Source organism: Hippocampus comes, unplaced genomic scaffold, assembly GCF_001891065.2.
Source record: "Hippocampus comes isolate QL1 unplaced genomic scaffold, H_comes_QL1_v1.1 scaffold80, whole genome shotgun sequence".
In the NCBI taxonomy this organism is placed as follows: domain Eukaryota; kingdom Metazoa; phylum Chordata; class Actinopteri; order Syngnathiformes; family Syngnathidae; genus Hippocampus; species Hippocampus comes.
Window position 1 is genome coordinate 340461 of NW_017806164.1, and position 26018 is coordinate 366478.

The 26018-nt window shown below is 43.7% G+C and overlaps 1 protein-coding gene and 1 long non-coding RNA gene across 2 annotated transcripts in view; one reads left to right on the forward strand and one right to left on the reverse strand.

The window, feature by feature from the left end:
• Positions 1 to 26018, reverse strand: part of gse1b (Gse1 coiled-coil protein b) — a 170645-nt gene that overhangs the window by 91588 nt on the left and 53039 nt on the right. The window lies entirely within an intron of this gene.
• LOC109531512 (uncharacterized) lies at positions 7896 to 9224 on the forward strand. Its single transcript, XR_002171191.1, has 2 exons — positions 7896 to 8723; positions 8987 to 9224. It is a non-coding gene; the product is annotated as an uncharacterized LOC109531512 (long non-coding RNA).

The window sequence follows — 26018 nt, forward strand, 5'->3', positions numbered from 1 at the left end:
AAAAAAAAAGGGGTGGGGGGGGGACCCCCATTTTTTTTCTTCTTCCTCATCGTCACCCTTTCCTCAGTTCTGGAAGTTCAGAAATTTCCCCTGACAGCAATAGCATGACTTTGTGTAAAATGACAAGAATTATTGGACGGTGTAGTCTGAAACAGTGGCAGTCATTGCATGTTGCAAACAAACATCTTTCATTTTAATGTGATCAACTATCTCAATAGGACAACGTGTTTAAGTGGGACTTCAGTATCGTGACGATATGAGATGAATATGGAACATCTGAATGTGACTGTGACAAACTGAAAGGAAATTTGACAATTGCAACATCATTTCTCATTATCCAACCAGGGATCACACTTACCAGCTGCAATAACACACACACACACACACACACACACACACACACACACACACACACACACACACACACACACACACACACACACACGTGCACAAGCACAGATAAACACAAGTACAGTCCTCTCTGGAGGCCATTTCCGTTGGTGTTGACACGGCTCCGGATTCTCCCTCAAACTGCCTTGGTGGGATATACCTTGTGTAAATAACGCCTAATATAACTCACCCACTTCCAAAGGAATCATATGCATGCACTAAATCAAGATGAGTTTGCAGCGGTTCCTTTCAGTCCTTTAAAGTGTGACCACGTGAGTTCTTTAGAAACAGCTCTCGGGTCATTGAAAGTGCACATTACGCATGCAAATAGTCTACATGCAGGCATTGTTAAAACGAAATCAACTGTTAGTATAGACAATATTTATTACATTAAAAGGGTGACATACTCATTGTGGCATTTTATTTATTTTTTTTAATTTAGAATGAAGTCTACATCGGTGATTCTCATGAGTACGGCTAGTGGTATACGGGCTCTGTCTGGCGGTACTTGAATGAATCAATGAGTTAAATATACAGTAAATAACATTTAAATATAAGATTCAGTCAAATATATTAGGATGAAGCATGTATAATAGCAATGCATAGTGTCTGAAGTTTTCTTTTTCCATTCAATACAGTACACTGTTTCTTTTCGTGAACAGTTTTTTAATTTACTTTTTATGGACAGTACTATTCACAGTACAGTTCACATTTTTTTAAGCAAAGTAAAATAAATGTACATGTATTTTTGAAGAACTATTTGTTTTTAAAATATTAAGTATATTTTTAAATGTTTAAATTATGTTAAATGGATTTTAATTGAATCATTATTTTAAGCACTGGGTTTTTTTCATATATTTAATTTCACTGTTAATGTTCACACTGCATAATGTCACAGTAACTTACAAAAATAAATACAGGAGTAGGCAGGTTAATTTTTAGGCCTTGTTTTGATGAACGCTTAGGCCTACTATGTTACTGTGTTTCAACGTTAGTCAGGATGGTGGTACTTGAAGAGCAGAGTATTTTTTGAGGTGGTAACCCACATAATATTCAACATATTGTTTCAGCAAGACTTTTTTTATAAAAAGAAATGAACCTTTCATGCGACAAAATGTTCGGTTTTGAGTGAAATTTTCAATCACTGCTCTTGCAAATAATTACAATGAGAATCTTGTCACTTGAAATTGATTATTGAAAGCTATTGCACTACTCATTTACTGTACAGGTAACTACTGTGGACTGAAATCCATATTGTCACTGCTAGTCTGCGCTCCCATACTTCAATCACATAAAAAAATCAAATAAAATCACCTGCACTTGTAAATCTCTCCAAATGAGCTATTTAAAGCTGAATATCATCAAAATGTGGAACCGAAAAGGAGTTTTTGCTTCTTTTGCTCTGTATCGCACCTGCCACGTAGCCCGTAAGTCCACCACCTTTCCGTGCTTGCAAGCCAACAATTAGGTTGACATGGCTTGTTGGGTTTCAGGGTTAACACTTATGGCCATAAATGATGGCCATTAAACCTCCAAGGCTTAAAACCAATTAAGCTCAATGCGGCGTCCTGCCCGGATGAGAGCAAACTGTGTTTCACAGTGTGCTGAGCATGCAGGAGGAGGCACTGTGCCCGTTATTGTCCTCATTTTCTTATATATTGCATTTCCCATATGTTCCAACTACTGTACATCCCTTTGTGCTATGTTTAATCTCTCCTGTCTTCTGTAGAGTCATCTCTCCCCTTCCCCCTTTTCCAAACGCCCCCTCAACATTCTCCATTGCTCCTTCCCTTCCCGCTTTGACGGTCCCACACTGTTCCCTATAGACCAAAAGAAAGGCCAGATTAACATTGTAGCAGCTTGGCAACCAGGCACTAAGGAGGGGGGGAGGGGGGTTGTTTAAAAAAAAAAAAGCACTGTTTTCCCCTCGAGCCACTTCTTCCCTCCATCTCTGACCCCCGTCTCGCCGCCCTCTCTCGTCTCTCTGATTCTCTCCTCTAAGCTGGCTGATGGCGATGGGGTCGGAGACCCTGGCTGAGTGGAACTCATTACAGACTCCCTTCATTTCCATTCTGAGTGGGGCCTGTAGAGAGAACGCGCACCAGGGCATTGAGGTGCACTCGCACAGGGAACGAGGCGAACACATTGAGCAAGACACCACTTATGAAGAGTGACGGCCAGCAGAACCAGTCTTTAATGCCCCCACTGTGGAGTGCAACCAGAGGGGAGGAAGGGAGGAGAGAGGGAAGATGGAGAGCAGCAATGCCAGGCAATAGAAGGACAAGGCAGAGGGCTGCGGGGCTGACACAACAAGAAGCCGTATTTAATAAACATGAGCTCGAGCCCAACGCAATTGAGCTGCACAACAGCAAGCTTATGCAGATGAGAGGCGACCTAATGACTAAATGGAGTGGATCGAGAAAAGAAAAGAAAGAGGAGGGAGAGATTAAAGCAGGGATGGAAGGCAGTAGTGTTTAAGTGGCTGTGATGGAGTGTAAACAGAGGAGTTTCTCTGCCGTGTTACAGGAAGGCTTTGTCAAACAACAACACAGGAGGAGGAGAGAGCACAGCTTTGCACATCATGCAGCTGTACTAAACGGCACAAAACATGGAAGGCCATTGTAGCCAGGGTCGCGTGTTAATGAACTTGGAAGATGTGGGATGTGCCCAATGCCACATAGGCGCGCACAATGGCGTCCTGCCACAGAGAAATCCATAAACATATTAAAACGTTATATTCAGCATTTTAGATGTGAAGTGAAAATAAATGTGTCGGAAATTTCACACTCCACAGAGAAGAGTATTCTAATTTTGCCAAATTTGAATGATGAGAAATCTACTATATAACTATATAAAATGAAGCTTCAACACCATGAAAAATCACAACATTCTCTCTACTCCCAAACTCAAAAGTCCATCAAAACTACGACTTTAATCTGGAAAGTAGATGCTACTTCATCTGGTGTGTTTCTTTTGCCTCCACATAACTTGCTTGGCCCATAAAAAAACACATCAGTTTAAAATTTCCAGCAGCCGAAATATAGCCCATCGGGTCGTCTCAGGACTTTCCCTTCCACCTTCTCTCTGTGACGTGCGCACGGTCAAAGCAGTCAGGATTAGAGAGGGTTAAGTGATTTTAATGGCATACATTTTAATAACTACAAATTCATTAATTGTTTATGAGACCAAAACAATGAGAACAATTGCTATGAGGTGAAAAGCGGTCATAAGGTCAACAAAATTGAGGAAAAAGACCATTTTTGTTCCATGCTGACGTCTTTAGTATAGTTCCAACAAAAAAAATTACTAAGTGATCCAAATAAAAATCAGAACAGAAATATCTGGCTGTTCGATCTCATGATCTTCTTTAATACTTTGAATTTATTCAAAATGACATAATAGAACAAATGTTATAGTTTTTGTTTTTTTTTTAATCACAAAATAGTTTTTCAGGCGACCTTAGAAAAGTTCCAAACACTAAAACTTTACTGTTCGATTAGATCAACCCAATGTACTTTAAACCATGCTTCAGTTCGAGCTATAATCTATTCAAATTCGTATAATCGATTAAATTGTATACATTATTCTACATTATACTGGCCAGAGCTTGCGATGGAGAGCTAACAGACTTTATAGGCAATAAGCAATTAGATAAACACAATCACTCAAATGTTTGTGGAAGCAGCTCATCAGCCGCAATTTAGCAGACATCTGGCTGATTCTCAACAATTACAGAGCAGTGTTTGTGCATCGGTGAGCTACATTAGCCACAAGGAGCCTTGAGCTTGAAGCAAGGAGGAGGTTTTGAAGTCATATGCAAAGGAGTGCTTTTGATGGTGTGTGTGTGAGGAGTGGGCCAGGCTTTTGGAGGAAGAAAGCTGTTTACCTGGAACAAGGGATTATGGGACAAGTCCCTGTGGCATTTTGGAAGCTGTGGGGGTTTGGAAGAGCCGCCCCTTAAATCTGTTTAGGGGACAGTCACACCTCTAGAAGTTCCTTGCTGCCGATGTCTCTTACGTTTCCTCTTCCTGTGTCTCTCTTCTTCATGCACTGATATACCGAATATAGCCCTTAAAAATATTCACCCTCCGTCTTGCTAAATGTTTTAGTCACAGTTAACTTCTTCAACTCATGTAAGCCCCGCTTTTCCATATTATCCCTGAAAAACAATTTTGACTGATGACATTTCAAGTAGCAACTTGAAATGACCTTTTACCTTGAGATGAGCTCAAATCATCTTTACCCATTGAAATCAATGTAAAGGCAATTGATCTGTTCCGGCCTCACACAAACACACACACACACACACACACACACACACACACACACACACACACACACACACACACACGCACACGCACACGCACAAAAACAAAAACAATTGCAATTATTTTTTTTGGAGGCAGAAAAAGAGATCTCTATATATAATACTAAAAAAAGATGGAGCAATAAATACTTAAACAGAATGGAAAAGAATGAAACAGTTTGCACATCATGATTTAATTAAATCTATTATGCTGCTACTTCTGGTGTACCCGCCTTGGCCACTGGGGGCAATATAATACAGTCAAATAGACAAACCAAAAGAGAGTTGGTCATCTTAGGCTTGGTTCACACTGCAGCAGCATGATGCCCAATTTGGAATTTTCGTTAAATCCCATATTCTTTAATGTATTCTCTCACATTACATCAACAAATGTGACTTCTATTATGAAGAAAATGCTTTGGTGATGTGACATGCATGCGCAGAAAGCACATCGAATGACACACACAAAAACAAAAACAAAAAAACGGTGTCACATGGCACAGTGCTTACGGAAGTAAATATGGTCCCGTATTATGCAATGCCTAACCTCAGATTGGAAGAGGAGAGAAGTGGGAGGAGGTAGAAATATTTTGGGGACATGAAACAACACTCCTCATTTCATGAAGACCTGTACCAAAGATGAGCTCACATCACTGCCGCACGTAACAAATGAAGCGTCTTTGTAGCTAAATTCAACTGGAAGTGACATGAAACAAAAAAAAAAAGAACAACAAACAAAAGTCCAAGACTAGTACATAATAAAAAACAAAGTAGTTTTCAATACCTTCACATTTTACAAGCTATTTAAATTGGAAATCCTTGAAGATTCTAATAAAACTAAAGGTCTGACTTGATGTTTTTGGTGGAATGGAATAGGACACCACTGACATCCTCCCTAGTCCATCAGGAGACCACTAAAAAGGATGCATTGGGATGAAAAAGAAAAGTAGCGTGCCAAATGGAAGCCACCTACTGTAAAACGGGACATTCTGTTGGCAGCGGGAAGCCCGAGTGTGCTATTTGTGTGTTTACGAGACGCACAATTGTTTCCACGCTACAAAATGTTTGCATTTCCCACTTTGTCTTCTCGTTGTACAGAGCGAGTGGGTGGATTACATTCTTTGTGTCTATTTGTGTTATTAATTTAAATACAGATTCACACATTAGATGTGAGCTACTGTGCCAATCTCTCTCTGCAAGTGGGAGGAAGAGGCGACGAGCCGTGCACGCTGAGTTTAATTAGGCAGCTTGCTGCTGGCGGCACCGTGGTCACACGGGGCTCTGGAGGGGTGAATGGGAGCAGGTGGCCTCTGCTACCTGGGGGAGAAAGAATTACACACGCACACACACACGCACGCACGCACACACACACACACACACACACACACACACACACACACACACACACACACACACACACACCCTTGGCCAGGACTGATTGGGACAGAGGGCCAACCTGCATGGAGCTCTATGCTTGAGTAAGATGATTGCAATCAGTAGCAACACATTAATTGTATAGCACATTCAAGTGCATTGCAAAGACAATGACTGTATTGTATTATATTTACCGGTAATTGTATTCTGGAGCCCAATTTGTCCCATGCAGAACAGTTTAGTTCGGTCTCAAATATTTGTTTGGTTTCTAATCTTATCCATCCATCCACTTTGGTAGTCAGTGGTGGGGTACACTAACTCTGGACAGGTCACTCGCCACTCGTAGGGTATATACAGTCATGTCCGTGGGACATTGACACAGTTCTCATCTTTTTTGGCTTTAAACATCACTGCCACAGTGATCCCATTTTGTCACGTTCCTCTTCTTGTTTTGTTTTTGAAGTGTAATTCTGTCATTGATCGATGCATGAGAAACGCATCCCAGATCTGCCACTCTAAAGTATCGCCTAACCGTACCGCTACATGGAAACGTAACTTAATATGCTTCTTTCTGGTGGAACGGAGTAGAGACTTTTCGAGAGCGCAGAGTCACCGCTGTAGCGCCACAGGAGGGATTTGCGGTTGAGGATGAGGTCAAGAGCCCATAGCGATATCATGGCCCAGATGAAGTGGAAGGCGGCGTGAGGGAGGAACACAAGGGCAGGTGCAGAGTGCCAGGTGGCAGCAGTGGCATGTCCCGCCACCTGTCCCGGGGAATATGAACCACACTCGCTCCGCCTGTTCGCTCGCTATGGGATGACACCGGCTCCCCGTCTGCCTGGTTGGAGCTCTGGCTGTCAGCCCGTCCGTCCATCCGGCTGTCTGCTTGTCTGTCGGCCCAAAGCGACGGTTAGTCAGTCGGCCTCCCCGCCTTGCTGCCAGGCCCGCTCATCTCGCCCCTGCTGCCTGTTAAAATGGCTTGCTAGCGCCACCTGTGTTCTGCTGCTACTTGTTCATTCCGTGTCTCTTTTCTCCCAAATTGGTTGTGGCCCCACCTCTTCTGTCTTTCCTTCTTTTCCCTTTCCGTCACCCTCAGGCTCATCTTCGGCCAAGCCAATCACACTAACAAGATTTAGAGATGCAAAAGCTATCACTGCAACCATTCCAATTACTGCAGCAGTATGCACGCGCACGCACACACACACACACACACACACACACACACACTCTATGAAAACAATACTTCTAGGAAGGATACAAGACCGTGTTTCATTCGCTGCCAGCTATTCATCTTCAAACAAGTGTTCCATTTAAAATGCACAGCCTCCACTCAGCGGCCTCTTAGAAGGGAAACGATTTACAAAACACTGCAATACTGGCTTGAAAAGCATCTTTGAAGACGCACGGGTCGCTACGGGGGTAACGTTTCCTGACACCTCACTTGGCAGCAGGAAGCGGTCGGGAAATGACGTGGCCAGTGAGTGCTCCAACGGTGAATGTGAGGGGTGGGGGTTTGGGGTTGGGGGGGTCGAAAAACCCTGTTTGAAAATGTGTGCATGGCAGAGAAGCTTCACGAGCACATCGACAATCACGGGCGCACGAGTACAGCAGAAACTCCTCCTGCCAGGCCTGCACCATCTGTCTCCGTGTCTGTGCCTCACAGCCGGGCCCAAAGCGGGCCCCAGCAGAGCCGGCGTGAAATTAGCTGCCTTTGTGGCGCTTGGTCTGCTTGCGTGCATGTGTGTTTGGGTGCACCAGGACGCTTGGATTTGACGCATATTTTGAACCATATTTGTCATCACGCTGTCAAGAGGTAGTGACCCACGTTGTTGGCGCGCGGGTGGAATCCAAAGTCTGATCTAACGGCGCCATACCGTGACCTTTGATCTCGGAACAGACACAGTGACCTTAGCCTCTATGCACTCCACCTCCGTCAGCCAGCAAGTGACGTATGCCACACTGAGCATGTTTATGCGCTTTTGTCTGGTCAGGCAACCCTGGTAGCCTATCTGGCCTTGGTCGGCCACATTTCGGTCCCAGGATGCTCTTTGATATCTACTCAGCACGCTCAACCCTTCAAGACCCTTGGCCTGGCCTTTTGACCTCAGGCGTTAGCGAGACCCGTCCTCCTCCTTTTTGCCGACAAACGTGTGATAAATCAAGTCTGCCCTGACACACACACACACACACACACACACACACACACACACACACACCCCAATTATCCCAGCGCCACATCATCACCCCACACCCCACACATTAATGAGCCCAGAGGTTAAAGGTTGTTGACATTCCTCACACACTGCTGAACGCTAATACTCGGCCCACACACCACACACAGCACGAACACACAGAGTGAGGTGGACGCTCTTCCGAAGTCGTTCAAAGTCAAACAAAGGCAAGCCCAAACTAAATGTCGCTTTACTGTGTAGAAAGAAAGAACAATCAAATATTTCAATGCGCGTGGAGTAGAAAAAGTCTGCGGGCCAAGGTGCGGACAGGGCAGGCTTGGCTGACCAGATGAAGAATGCTCCCGCCATGTGACGGATAATCATTGTATTCTTCTCGGCTGCAGTCTTGGCTCAGAGACAAACCGTCTGGCAAACAGACAGCTTCACAGCGCCGAGCTCAATCAAACTGTCTGTACCCAACGGTAAACACGCACACGCACACACCAATGGGATTCCACACACATATGCATGCACATACCGAGGAAGTGATCCTTGAGCCTGCAGAGCCTAACTCAGACTGATAACACCAAACAAATCAGCCTGCCGCCCCACCACACACGCACACCACTAGCCTACGTTTATGCGCTGACATTTTGATTGGTGAATAACTTTCTTAGCTAATTAATTTCTCAAAGTAGCGATTAACATTGTACTATGGTTGACTTCAGCTGTTATTCTTATATAGATGAACAGGGGAGAAATGGGGCCCGATGGCTGCACTCGCCTGTGCTACGCACCCTCTGCTGGCTCAAGAAAGTACAACACACTGTTCCACCGCTCTCCCTTGCCGACAGACGAAGTTGGCAACGCGTTCAAAGCGGATGAGCTGTGCTGCACTCCTAAAACAAGCAATCCAATCCCCCAGGAGAGATGTGTTTCTCACTAAGAACACAAAAGAGGAATAATGGCTGGAAAAGATCTCAGACAGTCTGCAGTTTACAGTCTAGTACATACCGTGTGTAGTCTGTGTGTGTGATGTCAGGACTGAAAAGCGACAAATCGGCTAAACATGAAATACACACGAGTGACCGCGACTACGTTCTTTACGTGTTTACATATGTCCGTTCCCAGGCTTGTGTGTCCTATCCCATCCCCGCTGATGCCTGACCTCACAATCACCTCTGGACCTTGCAACAACTGTCCCTTTGAGGCCTCATATCCCGCTGGCCCTTGACAGAAGGGAAGGGGGTGATTTGTTCGGGGGTTAGGTTCAGTCACATCAGTCTAATACTGAGATGAGCTAAAATGATTTAAGGACACTGGAGTAAGGGGAGGTTTACATAGGACCGTTTTCACGAAAAATGTGATTGGACTGGCTGTTTACACTCAGGATAGGTATGAATTCCAATGACATCTACGGTTCATGGCTGTGGGGGACAGCATCCACTTAAAAAGAAAAAAAAACCCTGCCAACTCATGGAGCATGAATCTGCATTTAACAAGCTAAAACCAAATCAAACCACTTTGGATCAGTTTACATGCTGCTCTAATGACAGCTGGCCAAATCACATTTTGTAAATGAATTAAGGAGGTCTCTAATCAAATCTGTGTGATCTGGATGCAAGACGTTCATGTGTGCGCCTCTGTTTGTGTGGTTATAGATGTGACTTTATATCGACGGCAAGTCCAAATAAATCTGAGTGGAGTCAGAAAAACAACAGTCAAGAGGGAACCAAGGTAACTAATGAAATAACACGGGGAAAATGTGGCACGTCCGTGCAGAAGAAGGAAGGTCAAACAGACGTTAACTTTATTACGCGATACTCAATCTTGCACTTGACACACACGCCACGCATTAAAATAAGAATAAAATAATACTACAACTGAGAAAAACTAGACAAAAACAAAGCATTTTTGAAAAAAGAAAAACAAAACTATCAAACCCACTTTAAAAACAAATTAAAATTCATTACATTTAACAAGGCGGCACGGAGGTCGACTGGTTAGAACTTCAGCCTCACAGTAAAGAGATCATGGGTTCGACTCCGGGCCCCGACCTTCCTGTGTAGAGTTTACATGTTCTCCCCGTGATCCGTTTACAACCATATACACTCACACTGCTACAAAATGGTATTTATTATGATTTTGAGTATCTTAAGTTAATTTAATGAAAGATCATTTTCTTCAATATCCTTCAACTGTGTGTCATGTGACTATTTCCAGTGACGGTCCTCTGGCAGGAGTGATCAAAACTGTGGCGACTGCTAATGCTGTTCAACGACATGAGAGGAGAAAATATGGCCTATTATTCGAATCTATCCATCCATCCATTTTCAGATCCGCTTTATTCTCACAAGGGCTGCGGGGCATGCTGGAGCCTATCCCAGCCGTCTTCGGGCAGTAGGCGGGGGACACCCTGAACCGGTTGCCAGCCAATCGCAGGGCACACAGAGATGAACACCCATCCGCGCTTACACTCACACCGAAGGACAATTTTGAGTGTTCAATCAGCCTGCCATGCATGTTTTTGGAATGTGGGAGGAAACCCACGAATGCACAATGAGAACATGCAAACTCCACACAGGAAGGCCGGAGCTGGAATTGAACCCGGTACCTCCGCACAGTGAGGTCGACGTGCTAACCACTCAACCAGCGGGCCGCTAATGAATAAGCTAAGTATGCTCTTTGCACATGACCAGGATTCGAACCAGGATTGCTGCGGCCACAACGCAGGGTACGAACCACTACACGATCTCGACCTGCTATTATTATAAGTAACACTGAAATTGCGGACCCACCATGATCATTGAGCTCAGAAGTATGGAGCATTTGGGCTACGAGATGCAAAAAGATTGAAATCGCCAGTCGACAAGTCCCATACGATTTGCCTTCAGTGCTTAAAAAAAAAAAAAAAAAAAAAACTTTCCCCAGTCATGCCGACATGTTACTGCACCTTCAAAGACACCATTGTGAAATTCATTTTAGTGTGGCACATAATAAAACACAAGCATAGCTAAGATGTGTTTTGTTCACTTTTTTTTTTCCCCATGTTTCGTCAGGTTTTTCCTGTGCCCCTTCTTTCATGTCATGTCTATTCGGTTTTTGGTCCCAACTGTTTTTGTCATCCCTGTTCCTTGTGTCTCCCTATCAACTCCCTCCAGCCACTCGAACCTTGTCCAGGTGCACCTCTTTGTCTCATCAATTCCCTGGTTGCTTTCACCCATCGTCGTCAGTTGTTGCTGTCATGTGTTGCGTATCCTTGGTTTTGTCATGTCGTGGTGAGTGTGTTGTTTCTCAGTGTTTTGGGGCAGGACTATCAGTAACACATCCACATTCTCACATTTTGTGGGTTCTAGCTTTCTCACCCATTATGCTGTATTTAAACGTGAGAGCGCTTTGAGATCAGAGAAAGATGCACAATGGGATCGGACGCGGCACTTAGACAACACACAGTCAAGTACACTCGCAGTGTCGTGCACAGCCACGAGGAGCCACAAAACACACCCCATTCCCCTGCTCTGATTAATAAAGGTCAATTAGCAATTATAATTTCCATATTTAATCAGTCCCCTGTGGCGTCGCTCTGTGCCCTGTGCTTTGACAACCAACTCTCTCCTCTCCCACTTTAGCTCCATGTCACGCTCCTGCGCTCTTCCCATCTCTTATGTCATTAGCATCCGAGCACACCTCGCTTCTTCTCCTCCTCCTCTTCCTCCTCCTCTCTCAGCCCTTATTACCATGTCATCTGCGCAACCGCTCTTCTCTTTCCTCGCGGTTCTCGCTCTATCTCCTGCCTCTCCCGTGGATGCCTCCCCTCATTAATCTCCACGCTTTTCCTCTCTCTGTGTTCTTCCACGGGCCTTCAAACCTCTCGCTAATTGCAATTAATCACAGAGGGAAACAGATGCAGGGAACAAAAGGCAACCTGGGGAGGGGAGCATGCTTGCGCAGGTTTATTTGTGCGTGTGTGTGTGTGTGTGTGTGTGTGTGTGTGTGTGTGTGTGTGTGTGTGTGTGTGCGCACGCGTGCGTTTGTCCCCCACATGTGTACAACAGGGTGGGGGTTTGATTAAGTTGTCACTCAGGGTGCCACAAAAAGAAAATAAGGGTTGTGACTCCAGGTTGTGTTTGTGTGTGTTTGGTGAACATGATGCTGTCACAACTGACTGTAGCTGTACCTCGGTGACCCCCACTAAGTGTTGATAACAATGAGAGCCCATGAAAAAGATGAAAGATCCCATATAAATGATCCAGAGCACATGACGCAAGTGCATTTAGCGCATACGTTCATTCCAGCTAAGTGGAGCTAAGTGGTATGACTTGTTTCTTCATGTTTTGGTCATTACAGCAATTCACTTCATGTGACTTTGCACTGTATAGCACCACTGATGCTCGACTCTTAGAGCAATAAAGGATATTTCGTTTTTATAATCATCGTTTAGTGTATGACTGGTCAGTGAACTGTTAATTAAAAATCCAATTTAATCATGCTAATGCAGGTATTTAACTACAAGCTAAGTTAGCATGTGTGTTGTACTATACATGCACACTGGCATGTCCATACCACCAGGGCTATACGATATGGCCTTCATTTCCCATAAATTTATAAACTGAATCTCTTTAAGGTAACAGCAAATATTGTGCTCCAAAGTTAAATTGATTGAACATATGAATGATAAAAACGAAATACCATGTGATTTTGAGAAGAGTTATTGTGCAGATTTCATATTTTTTGGACATGTGCGCTAACTGCGGAGTTGTTGTATTATCTCCACTCCAGACACATTAATATACGAGCTATTTTGCTGTTCAGTAGTTGATTATGCTTCACTGTACTGTTCCATCTCATCATTTCATCTTCTGGTTTTTCGCTCGTCCAGTACATTTCACCTTAGCTTACTGGTTAGCATGGCTTCTTTGCTTACCGTGTTACGGACTGCTCACTCTCCTTTAGTAATAACGATACTTGTAACTGGTGTGGACTCAGAACAATTTAGCTTAGTTCCAGAGAAGCAGCAGTGACTGAAATGGACGCACCATCAGTGCTTCCAGCTCCGTGGTTAGACATGCCTGAAGCCATTTTTACACAGAGGTAGGTACAATGATGTCATCAACATTGATTGAATGATTGGTCAGTCAGGTCCAAATCCATGCTGTCGTCCAAATTTAATCCGTCCACCATATATATCGCATGTAATGTGCACCCTTAAAACGCACATAATACATGTAATTTGGCACAAGTGACACTAAAAAGCACAAATGGCGCAGACCACAGTATATTTATTCTACAGTCCTTGAGCTAGGTTAATGCCAATCTGCCAATGAAACAAGCTAACCGGGTAAGTAAGCAACTAACCAAATAAACAAACAAACAAACAAACAAACAAACAAATAAACAAACAAACAAACAAACAAACAAATAAACAAACAAACAAACAAACAAACAAATAAACAAACAAACAAACAAACAAACAAATAAACAAACAAACAAACAAACAAACAAATAAACAAACAAACAAACAAACAAACAAATAAACAAACAAACAAACAAACAAACAAATAAACAAACAAACAAACAAACAAACAAATAAACAAACAAACAAACAAACAAACAAATAAACAAACAAACAAACAAACAAACAAATAAACAAACAAACAAACAAACAAACAAATAAACAAACAAACAAACAAACAAACAAATAAACAAACAAACAAACAAACAAACAAATAAACAAACAAACAAACAAACAAACAAATAAACAAACAAACAAACAAACAAACAAATAAACAAACAAACAAACAAACAAACCAAAAAATTCAGAGGTGTGCACCCAAAAGACGATTCGATACGGTTTTCAATACGCAGTGTGTGAAACGATTCGAGGACGGTTCGATTTTAAAGTTGAACGATTGAATTTGGTTCGATTCAGTGAGATTACAATTTGATAAGGTATGGCTCAGTTCGAGAGGGTATGATGCCATGACATATGAGTTGTCATTTAACATACATTTGAAGGAACTTGTCAGTACTGTAAATGGGCCATTTCCTTCTAAGATAAATCTCTCCAATTAAAAAAAAAAAAAGATACGTATCGCGATTTATTTCAAAGTGGAACGATTTGATTCAATATACTCACATTTTTTAAATTAAAAAAACAATTTTCAACCAATTTTCTTTTTTTGTTGCACCCCTATTATTTCATCGTTTTTGAATCTGTGTGCTCGTGGATGGTGTTTGTGTTTAATATTTCTGTGATGCTCATGTGGCACTCATACAAAAAAAGACCTGACTTCTTGAGGTTTATTCTCAGCAAATGGTGATTACACCTGCAGAGACTCATCCAAGAATCTTCCTTCCCTCCCCCTACATGCTTCCTTCCTCCAGCTGCATTTGTGTGTCGTAACCTGCGCCTTGAGAGGTCACAAAACACTAGAGGACACACACGATGTTAAAGGAGAGTGCTGACACGCACACAATAAACGCCCAGGCTTGTGCGCGCTGGCCTCTATTCATCCATCATGGCTATCTGCATCACTTATCGGCCACAAGCAGGAAGAGACAAAATGAAAAGGAACCAGAAGACAAACATTATGCCCGAGGAGCATAAAATGATCAAAAACAGACACATGCATTGGAAACCGCTTCAAAATAGACAGCGGAAGCCTAACAGTGGCGTTGCCGTGTCTGTGTTCCAAATCCGACACGAAGGGTCCTCCGCAAGTCATTCACTTCATCTTATTTCCACACATCACAGCGAGAGGATCATCCCCCAAACCCCGCGCCCCTCCCCGCAGGAGTACATGTAGGGCATCAGAGGGACAATAATGAAATCAAGCTGATCTGATATGTTCCAGAGGATTAACACAATATGGTGACCCCCACATGACCTTCGGCATCAGATGGATAAAGAGGGAGGAGCGTTTGAGAGCGTAGCACCTCATGAATTGCTAAGAAGACACAAAGCAGGTGTTGTGTTCGTGCTCTTGGCAGTGAGGGCGAGCCTATGCGACTTCTCTTTTTTTTTTTTTTAAACTCTCCAAAAAAATCATCTCCAGGGCACTCCGAAGGAGTCGCACAGTAAATGAAAAGTTTCTTTCAAAATAAAAACTTTTGAGTTGTGTGAGTGTCATTGATTAACAATGGCCTCCACCTTTGTGACACAGCAACTTCACGCGCTTAAACAAGCGAGAATATGGAGCCGTTTTGCTTTTTCGAGCGAAAGTGGAGCATTAACGAAAACCCCGGGGGAGGTTGTGTTAGTTTGCGACTGTTCTTTACCTGCCGATCCAGCGATTCAAGACACGACAAAGCCTTCCTCCCCAACACGCATACAACAACACACCCTCCCCTGACAATTCCTTCCCAGCAGGGAAGTCATCCTTTATTCATTTTTTATATATTACCTCCTCCGAGTCGGCTGCTTGGCACGCGGCAATCGTTGCACTTAACCCATTATGCTAGGTAACGCTCCCCAGAACATTCACTCCCTCGGCGGGATAAATTATTAACTTCCTTCACATCCCACTATTTATCACCGAGCCCCATCGTGCGGAACCATTGCTCATATCCATGGCAACAAGGGCCCATTTGTGCTGCCGTCGGATGCTGCCGCTGATGGGGCGGGGAGGAGATGAGAGAGGAAAAAATACCTGCTTTTGGCCAGAGCGCCATTGTTTGCATGGCGCCACCTGTTATACTGGCTTCAAACATCTTGACGCCCTAACGTAACGCTTATTCACGGCACCCGTGAAGCCCTCAGGTCGAAAGATGGCAGCAGCGGGGTTAATGGCATCAGAGCTCTTCTCTTGTATCCATGGAGATGAATCATACAGTCGGGGTGACAGTCGGAGCCTTAGCGCTACGCTGTAACCTAATCACGATACTGAACCCCAGCGAGAGTGGCGACATAACTCAATAATACCCGCATGAACCTGCCGTGACCCGCATCCCTACCAGCGCACGCATACACACGCGCACACACGCGCACACACCGGGTGTTGAGCCGGGCCGGTTAAACACACAGGGGTTACATCCCATGGATGCCTCGTGCATATGCGTATGAGCTGGAGAGGAAGACCCTCACAGGTGTCCTAATTCATGAGCGTTTGCAGCTCATGAATAATTAAACACCCAATGCAAATGCTCTCCTTTGATCATTTACATTCATGTCTAACAGCATTAATTAATCAAACAAACCTTTTCTTTATCCCCAGGAATAGAAGGGGGGAGGGAAAAAAAATAAGGCAGGCGGCAGCAGCGTGCAAACACAAGAAGCGGACAAATTTGAAAAACAGACAATTCGCACGGCAAACAAGTTGACTAATCACTCCACTTAAGAGAGAACATGTGAGGAGGCTATTATTGGTGATGCATGGTCGCGTGACTCAACTTTGACAAGTGAAGGTGACTTCAAGTGAGATTAGTCTCACCTTCTCTCGTGGCTCACGTTATGCTAATGTGCTGAAACACAAGCACGGGATCTATTTTGTGTTGAAGTGTCGAGGAAGTTTTTTTTTCCACACTCTTGCTCCATCAGCGGGAGGGAGGGCGCAGACCCCTAAGAGCTGTCGTTTTTGGTTTTTGACCTTATGAATTTTATATCTAATACAGAGCAGTGATTGCAAAGGTAATATCTATATGGAGACTTGTTTTATTGTCCTTCATGTCTTTGTGCTCAGTCCCAAATTTGTCATTCAAATGGAATCCTACAAAAGTATGGAAACTTTTATACCAGATCACACTGAAATTTGTTTAGCATATGTAGCAACCATTGATAATGAATATTGGTAGACCGTTCTCAGCCAGGCCAATTATTGGGGCGAATATTTCGCATTTTGGAACATAGTAACAAGGGCCATTAAAAAATAAAATAAAATCCATTGGCCGATAAGCGATCAATTAAAAACTGGGTTATTTTGAGGTGTTAAGTTCTCTGGTGACCTGCTAGCAAGTAGTTGTGTTGAGGATGGACTTTTGTTTTTCAATTTCAAATAAAGATAACAATAATGAATGATTAAAATTTCAATTATATTTACATTTTGGAAAGCTTCATTTACTGTCGGAAGCGTTGGGGAGCCTCAGCATTTATTTGTTGAAATTAATTTGATAAGACAAGCTGCTTAGCCTGAAAGCTCCCTGCATTTATTCTTGGAATTTTTAAACAAAGATGTCCATATTCTCAAGTTGAAAAAAAAAGAACACTAACATGTTGAAAATTTGGTTCATACATTCTTATAAACATTTATACAAAGTCAAGTGTTGGGAGTTTCTCGGCTCTTATTATCGGTGATCGGCCTCCCTGATTACAAATAAGCAGCATCGGTTCACTCACCGAACGCTGTTTTGATTTTGTGAATTTACCACGCATGTCAGCTTGTTATCTGTGGAACATTTTCAACCTCGCCGTAACAGATGGGAATTATCTGAAACAAAATGGCGCCAAACCGGAACACTTGGCACCTTGGAGTAACACACGCGGACAGAAAATATACTTACAGAGATATATCCAAGATCCTCTGCAAATGATTACCAATATTATTGCATCTAAGCGACTGACTTGTGAGTCTCTTCATATGGGTCTATATATCTGTCTTGCGCTGGCACCCGGGGGTGAAGTCAAGGATGTCAAAAGGAGCCCAATGTGGGGCTGGAACGGATCAATGGCACTTCCCGTCATTACGATGGGGAAGATGATTTGAGGTACTGGTGTTCTGAGTAACAAGCATGGTCGCGGAACGAATCAAACTCATTAGTCAAGGTATCACTGTCGTACAAAACACAAAGTGCAACATTGCTCTCGAGTGTGAAATCTCTGAGTGGAGCTCCACAACACAAACTGCAGTCACACGCTGACTGATGAGGATTTCATTGGCTTTTTGACACGCTCACTTGGCGAGAAAGAGCCACTCGTCAGCTGACCCCACTGTTTTTAGTAACAGTATCACCCACGGCGCTCATAAACAGTCCTACTCCTCATCAGTCCACATCTGTGACTCTTGTGTTCTCGCTCAATTAGCACTCTTCTCCTTTGCTTAACCTGCCGCTTCACCAAACCACCTCCCCTCATTTCCTTAATGAGGCAGTTTGCATGCGGGGCACACACTCGCAGAGGCTTCGTCTTATACAAACACAGACGCCAATACATACGCAGACGAGAAGTACCCAGCAGACTCCTCACACTCTCCTCCTGCCGTCAATTTCCAGGAAACAGAGAAAGGCACGTCCGACTTGTGGACCGTATCAATATCTTCCATAAAGGGGAGGGAGGGAGGAGGGCCGGCCGGCCTCACAGGCTTCTTTTAGCACACCTCGTAAAGCCAAATGATAGTTGAAGTGGATGAGAGACGTCAAGTGTGTGTATGGGGGTGCGTGGGAAGGGGTGGGGGGGGCAGCGGTTGAAGTAAAAGCGAGTTGTTAACATGATGGCATGGGGTCGTAAAGAAACGTGATATGGATCTACAGCATTTGTGTGACAGGGAGCTGTTTAGTGTGCTTCTCCGTGAGGGGTGTGTGTGTGCGCGCGTGTGTGTGTGTGTGTGTGTGTGTGTGCGTGTGAAAAAAAATATAAAAGTCCACCCCCCTTTAAAAAAAAACATTTTTTCTTATATGTATATTAAAAAAAAAGAGCTCAAGATAACTTTTTCCACCATTAATGCAACTAAGAGCCTCAGATTAACCCCGAATAAAGTTCAGTTCAGCTGTTTTGTGCTAACACTGACTGCTATTTACAACTGTTCATAATCCCTCCCCCCCCCCCCCACCCAGCTTGACTAAAGTCCTGCCGTTAACATGCGTTAGATTGTGATTGATTAATTCTGAACACTGCTCCATCCCCATCAAGAAAAGGATGTGCACACACAAACAGGTCAGATGAATTGTCGAAAAGGTTGTGCATGCATTTGGAAAACCCTTTTTATTCAAATACTTAAACTACCCACTTGAGCTTGGTTTATGTTTGACGCATCCTCAAGATGCGCACCACACCGTGAGGTGAAATGACTTCATTTCAGTAACCCCGAGACTCCACGTGGTGGCCACATGGCCCGAATTGTCCACACCGCACACTTCTGAAAAAGTCTAACTACACAAATTGTCCCACAAAAAAAAAAAAAAAAAAAAAAAAAAAAAAAAAAATGGTGGGCAGAGAAAAGCTCCGACTGACAAGTGTCATGATTCGGTTTGGGACCAACAGGTGGCACTGTAGGGCTCTCCCTGCAGCTGCACACCTGTTGGTCATTAGGTAATTAGTGGCTTTAAAAGGACTCCCAGCCCGAACAATCATTGTCGGGTCATTGTTGCTTTGTGCTACTGTCATGTTTGTTTGTTGCCGTTTCTCTGCTGCTGTCAGGTTTGTTTTGGTCATGGTTCTGTTTTAGCTTCAGTTATGATTTTTGTTTGCTACTTTGGACTATGTTTGTTTTGGATTTCGTTTTCTCTGAGTTTTAATACAATCTTTCAAGTACACCCTGCTCCTCCCTCCTGCCTGCTTTTTGGGGTCCACCACCACCTCGCTACGTGACAACAAGTGGTTTTCTCCTTCTATTAAGGTGTAGTGACGCTCGTATGGCTTAGACCAGTGCAGTGGTTCTTAACCTTGTTAGAGGTACCGAACCCAACCAGTTCATATGCACATTCATCGAACCCTTCATTCGTGAAAAATAAAATAAATATAGTTTTTTACAAATTCAAGACATAAAAGCCCATTTATTAAAAACAGAAAAAATTAAATAAAATTTCAAGACATACAGTACATTTTTTAAATTATGCATAAAATGAACAAAATAAATCTCCGTGCAGTTTCAAGAAGTGTTCCTTCAGTTTTGCCGGTGCGAGACTAGAGTTGCTCAACTTGGCATGACAAATCATGCAGATAGGACGCTGAGTTCCATCACGGTCCGTGATGCATGTGAATCCACGTATTACATATTCGTCCGCCCACTTTCTTTTTTTGCTTGACATAGCATGTATGAAAACATTTTTCTTTTTTAAAATCACACAACCTACTATCACGACAGTCACGCATTGACTACTGAGCGAACTAAATTTCCCACAGCACTGATTGGACAAGCAATGTCATGTGATCATCTGCAGCCAGTGATGGCCAAGCAGGCAAGTCATAACTAATTGACATGTTGAGTCGGGTGTGTCTTAACCTCCATGGCAGAGGCTCCATCGAACCCCTGAGACCGATTCATCGAACTCCTGGGGTTCGACTGAACGCAGGTTAAGAACCACTGCCTTAGACACTCTACACTGCCCCTTATAGCCTTAGAGAATACCATCTAACAGTTGGGGCAGGCCGCATCGCCTATAAATGCTCCAAATGTACTGCCGGCCTGATTCTGAGCATTTCCTTTCCATGTGGAACATATATGCATAAACCACGATTTAGTCAGCAATTCATATTTCTCTGACTGTGTTGATCAAAACTAAGCATTATTACTACTGTATTATTTTCAAAGGAAGACATTTTACGAAACTCTCTCCATTCGATCTCATTATGTGAGCCCATTGAAGCCAACAGTGAGATGATATGGTTTAATAAAGAAGGCGTCTGCTGCGAATACAACGCTAGTTCATCCGAATGTTAGTCAAAAAGGGAGCTCTTTCTTGCGCTCGTTAAAATATGCATGATGTGGTTAAGAGTGGAAAGGTCGACAACAGTTGAGCTGCTCCGCCGGGGTGGTAAACAGACGCAGTGCACCGTGGTCGAACCTTTGACACACAAACGCACACGGTTGTTGACATGCAGAGGTGTTGAGGAGTTGCTGAGAGGATCAATAGAACACAGTGTTTGTGCACCTTTTCCGACTCCTTATTTTATACTGAACGAAGAAGCATCGAAGCAAAAAGGGGGCAATTAAAACAGGACTGCATTTAACTCAGGTACGGGAAAAAAAAAAGCTTTGGTATGCTGTCTGAGCTTTGTATACTATAGCTGTCAGCACCATATGCCCGAGTGTGTCCCAGAGGCTGCGTGCTCCAGCAGGAAATACAATGCAGAATGAGTCCGACTAGCGGCACCCCACTGGCAAGAGCTTGGATGAGACAGGCAGATGAAACGGAAACAAGGCGGTGACAGAATGACAAGCCGACAAGAGGCAGAGAGAACATGTAAAAGGACAAAATGCTTTCTTCCTAGCTTGGGAGTGTCTCATTTTTTTCTCATTAGGAGCTCCGTGGATAAAAGGAGGCCTGATAGGCATGTATTTCTCTCCCTCACTCCGCCTCTTTTCTCTCCCACTGCGAGCACGCCACCTAATTAATTACAGCTTATCATCATATTGCTATAACAACCACTGGCGGCTAATTAACAGCACGCCTCGATCGTGACCCCATATTCCAAGGGTTGTGCAAGTGTTGGTGTGAAAGAGCGAGATGCGAGGAACACCTAGCAGGGACGGATGATTAGCGGCAAACTGGAAGCGGTGACGACAGCGGAGGTAAGAAAAAAAAAAGCAATGTCGAAATGGGGAGCTCTTTGAAGTGGCAGACACAAAGCGGGGGGATGGGTGGTGGTAGGGGCATTATAGGCGATAGATGGAGCACCGCCTCTCCATGCCATGCTGGACTGCAAGCAGGCTGCCTGGAGCCAGAGATGCTGGTTCAGAGCCCCAACTAGGGGGCGTCAACACCGGATGCGTCACTTCCAATCCCCCCTGAGCCTGCCTGAGCCTGGCCAGATTGCAACGCCAGGCTCCTATGGCCCCAAACGCACTCATACAGATTTTATCATAGAGGAGGAAGGCGGGGGGAATTGTTGAAGTGAAGCAAAGCCTAGAAAAACACACAGAGCCCGCACAAGCTGAAAACCACGTCGACCACATGAAACACCCTCATGGCGCAATTGAGAGAGAGGGAAATGAAGAGCGAGAAACAGGGTGCGCTGGAGCCATAATTTGCTTAGTGGATGTGATTGGATTAGTGCTGGGGTCATATTATTCTTCACCCACGTCACACACAGACACACACTTCCCAAAGCCGAGTGCCACAGTCAAAGCAATAATAGTGTTTGACTGTGCTTAAGCAGAATGACATCCATTTATTTTCAGCATCTGCTCAACGGTTTTTCAGAGAGGATGGCCACAGGAGGGGAAGAGAATAAAGAAGCTGAGGTGGAAAAAATAAACAAAACAAATGCTTTACAAAGTGAATTTGAAGGCCACATTTTTTAATTATGTCACAAAGCATGTTTACTCACAAAACACAAAAGATTAAATATTTATTTGGAAGAACTAAAAAGTGTCATCAATGCGCGTGGTTAACGCTTCTGAAACAGTTTTGTGTTTTTGTACAACTCGCAGGGCACATGTAGAGACAAGGCTGCCCACAGAGTAAAATTATAGCCACTGAACTATATATCTACACACACACACACACTCACACACACAAATACACATACACACATACACACACACACTCACACACACAAATACACATACACACATACACACACATATATATATATAAAATCGGAGAATCGGGCGCTCCATATAACACTGTGACCTTGATTTGTTCACCTGTCTTTGGAATTTTGCATTGAATTTTGCTCAGCAGACGATATGCTAAAGCTATGCTGTTGTTTTAAATGCCCAATGTGTAAATCTTTGCTTTAGGTTTAGTTTGACAGTGAAGTGAGTTGAGTTCACTGCCACAAACAGCACTCATTCCTTGCAACTCAAGCCAAAAAAACATTGGCTGAACGACAGCTTGTATTTTTCCTATCTTAAGGCACCATTGTATTTACAATAGCAGTTTTCCTAATATGAACCTTTACCTCTCATTATAGAGAATGCATTCGATTAATTTGACTATAACAGGATAAAAAGGGAACGTGGGAATATAGAGTGAGAGTGAAAAAAAATCACCCGCGAGTGATCTAACAACAGAGTAGAAAGGCCATGTTCGCTGTCAGCCGGGAACATGGCCACGACTGAATTATTAAAAGAACCCTGTCACCTTGTGTGTGTGTGTGTGTGTGTGTGTGTGTGTGTGTGTGTGTGTGTGTGTGTGTGTGTGTCAAACAGTGCACTGCGAAGAATCGGAGATGGAGGTTTTCTCTACAGAAGGGGCTCGGTGTTGCCATCATGTGGCTGCTGCATATAAGATCCCGGTGCTCTGTTACAAGCTGCACAACGCGCGCACACGCAACAATTCATTACTGTAGGTGGTGCATGCATCCTGTAAAATGCATAATAGCTGGCAGGAGCAAATACATTTGCTCAAGGGCTCTCCCTATAGGCACAGAGTTTATTGCAACTTTAAGAAACTGATATACGTGGATGGGAATCAAGAGCAGTCATGCACTTGTAACTGTTAATTAATTTACATAAATAACTTCAAAAACTGACAAACTTCTATGTGTTATCTTGTCTTGGGGTAGGGAAACTGTCATTTTAGTGTGCAGCAAAGTTTCAATTAGATTTCCACACAACTCCAAGCTCACAAAACATGACAGGTGTGCTGGGTGGTCCACCAGTATTAGTGGATGATCCTAGGTTACCATGGTAACTCCACACAACTCACAAAACATGACGGTGTGCTGGCTGGTCCGCCAGTATTAGTGGATGATCCTAGGTTACCATGGTAACAACAGACGCCACTACAAACCACCATATCATCCAGATTATAAAGATGCTGATATCAATATTGTTACTGTCCTCTAACAAAAGTCATATGACATAGGTTATGATCTTGAAATGGGGGGATGTTCCTTGTTGCCGCTTTTAAGGAAATCAGAGAAGCACGAGGACATGAGAGATGAAACCAACCATTTTGATTTGAAGACTAAGACAGGCAAAAAAAAAGCACATAAGGGAAAAAGAAAGCTGCGGATGCTAGTGGCGTAGTGCTGTGGGTAGAAGAGGGTGGGGGGGTGGTGGTGAAGGGCATTAACAAGAGCATATGACAGTACGACCCGTGCCTTCCCCTGACAGGCTTTATTACAGTGCCACCTGCAGAGAGACAGCAAAAAGCACTTAGCCACAGCCGACAGAGGGGGAGAGAGAAGGAGAGAGGAGAGGGAGGACGATGCGTGGAAGGGATAATTGACATTGCAGGGTATGAGGATGGCAACAAAAAGGAGGAAGAGATACAAGCGTGATGGATGGGGGTGAGAGCATATTAATTTGATGACAGGTTTGTGACTCTCAAGATGAATTCATTATAAAATAAGGTTTTCAATCTGCAAGTCAACCTCATGTTAGAATAGCACTCATAGAGAGCGGAACTTTGTGGTCATTATCACGCTAAGGTGACTTTGGTGTCCTCATGACAATCGCTTAGTCATCCTGAAATCTTTCTTCAGTGGAGGCTGAAAAACCGGGTGGTTGCAGAAAAAAATATTTACATTTATGTCTTGTAATTTTCCTCACATTATATGTGTAGATAGACGTGGATCAAATGAGATGTCCACTTTGTCATTTCAAAAATTTGAAATACATTTGCTAGACAGTCGACGGTCAACACGCGTAATGTGTCACACCTCCAACAATGTTTTGTGGAAATTCATTGTGTAGCTTCTGCGTAAAGGGCTAGCCAAAACACGCAACTTTTCATTGCGTGGGCACCTTCAACCCTGCCTCTGACACTTAGCAGCTGTAAATAAGATGACAAAGAAACACAAAGCAGAGCCGAGTGTGGTCCAATCCTGCTTGAACACCTGTCTGCTTGGACCTGCCAGGTCAAAGGTGAGCGTCTAGCGGGCTTTTTACGATGTGGTCATTTCAGGTTTGCCACTACAACCGGATCTAACTGCTTAAAACTGGGGCCATGTCCCTCGCACTGAGTGCCAAAGCCAAAATATATCGTCTTCTAATCCCTAAGTGTGGGTATATATTACATATTCATCGCGTTAAACTGCCAAATTCTGGTTCTGTTTTATTCATTCACTGTCATTGTTTGATGCAATTTATGCGAGCCATGAGGAGGAAATAATTAAGGAGATGAAATGAAGAGAGGTTCATTACTTCCTGAATGGTGGCGGTTCACATCTATTAGTGCTTTGTCCTGCTGATGTATTTGCTGATGAGCTTGAGCCAAGTAATGACGTGCTCTACTGCCTGTGAATCTATAGGTCTCTTCCTAAATCTGCTGCTGCTGGCTCCCGGGGCTGTGGATGGAAAACCACAGTCACTAAATCAAATCCATCCGCAGGAAAGAGGAGAGAGTGAGCGAGAGGGGGGAGGGGGAGGGGATCTGCCTGTTGGAAAGAGGAATGTGTTGGAGAGTGGACAAATCAAGCAAGAGTGACTGCACAATGAGGTCAGTGTGACCAGAGGAGGCTGACTCACAAGCAGACAAACAAACACTTTAAACGCACGCACACACACACACACACACACACACACACACACACACACACGCACAGAGTGAATGATTGAGTGAGGCCATAACCCCATGCCCACCCTGAGAGTGGCTAATAACTGTGGCGCGGTGCCAAACCCACTGTCTCCTGACTAATTCCCGCCCCCCAATGGCCGCCAGGACTGGCGCCACTCTGTAGAACAGGCCTCCGATTCTCCCAAAAATCCTATGATCATTACTGAATTAGTCAAAAACGATGGCTAAAAAAAACAGCTGCCTGTGGTTGATCCAAAGCCCCTGAAGAAAAGACGTTATGGAACCATAAGGAGGAATGCTGCAAATTCAGGGTTTCATTATGTCAAAAAAAAGGGAAAGGATTTAAATATGAGATTAATTTTCACTTTCCCAGTCACAAGGAGGATGGCAATTCCCCAAATGTTTATTTTATTTTTTCACGGCCCACAAATTTTATG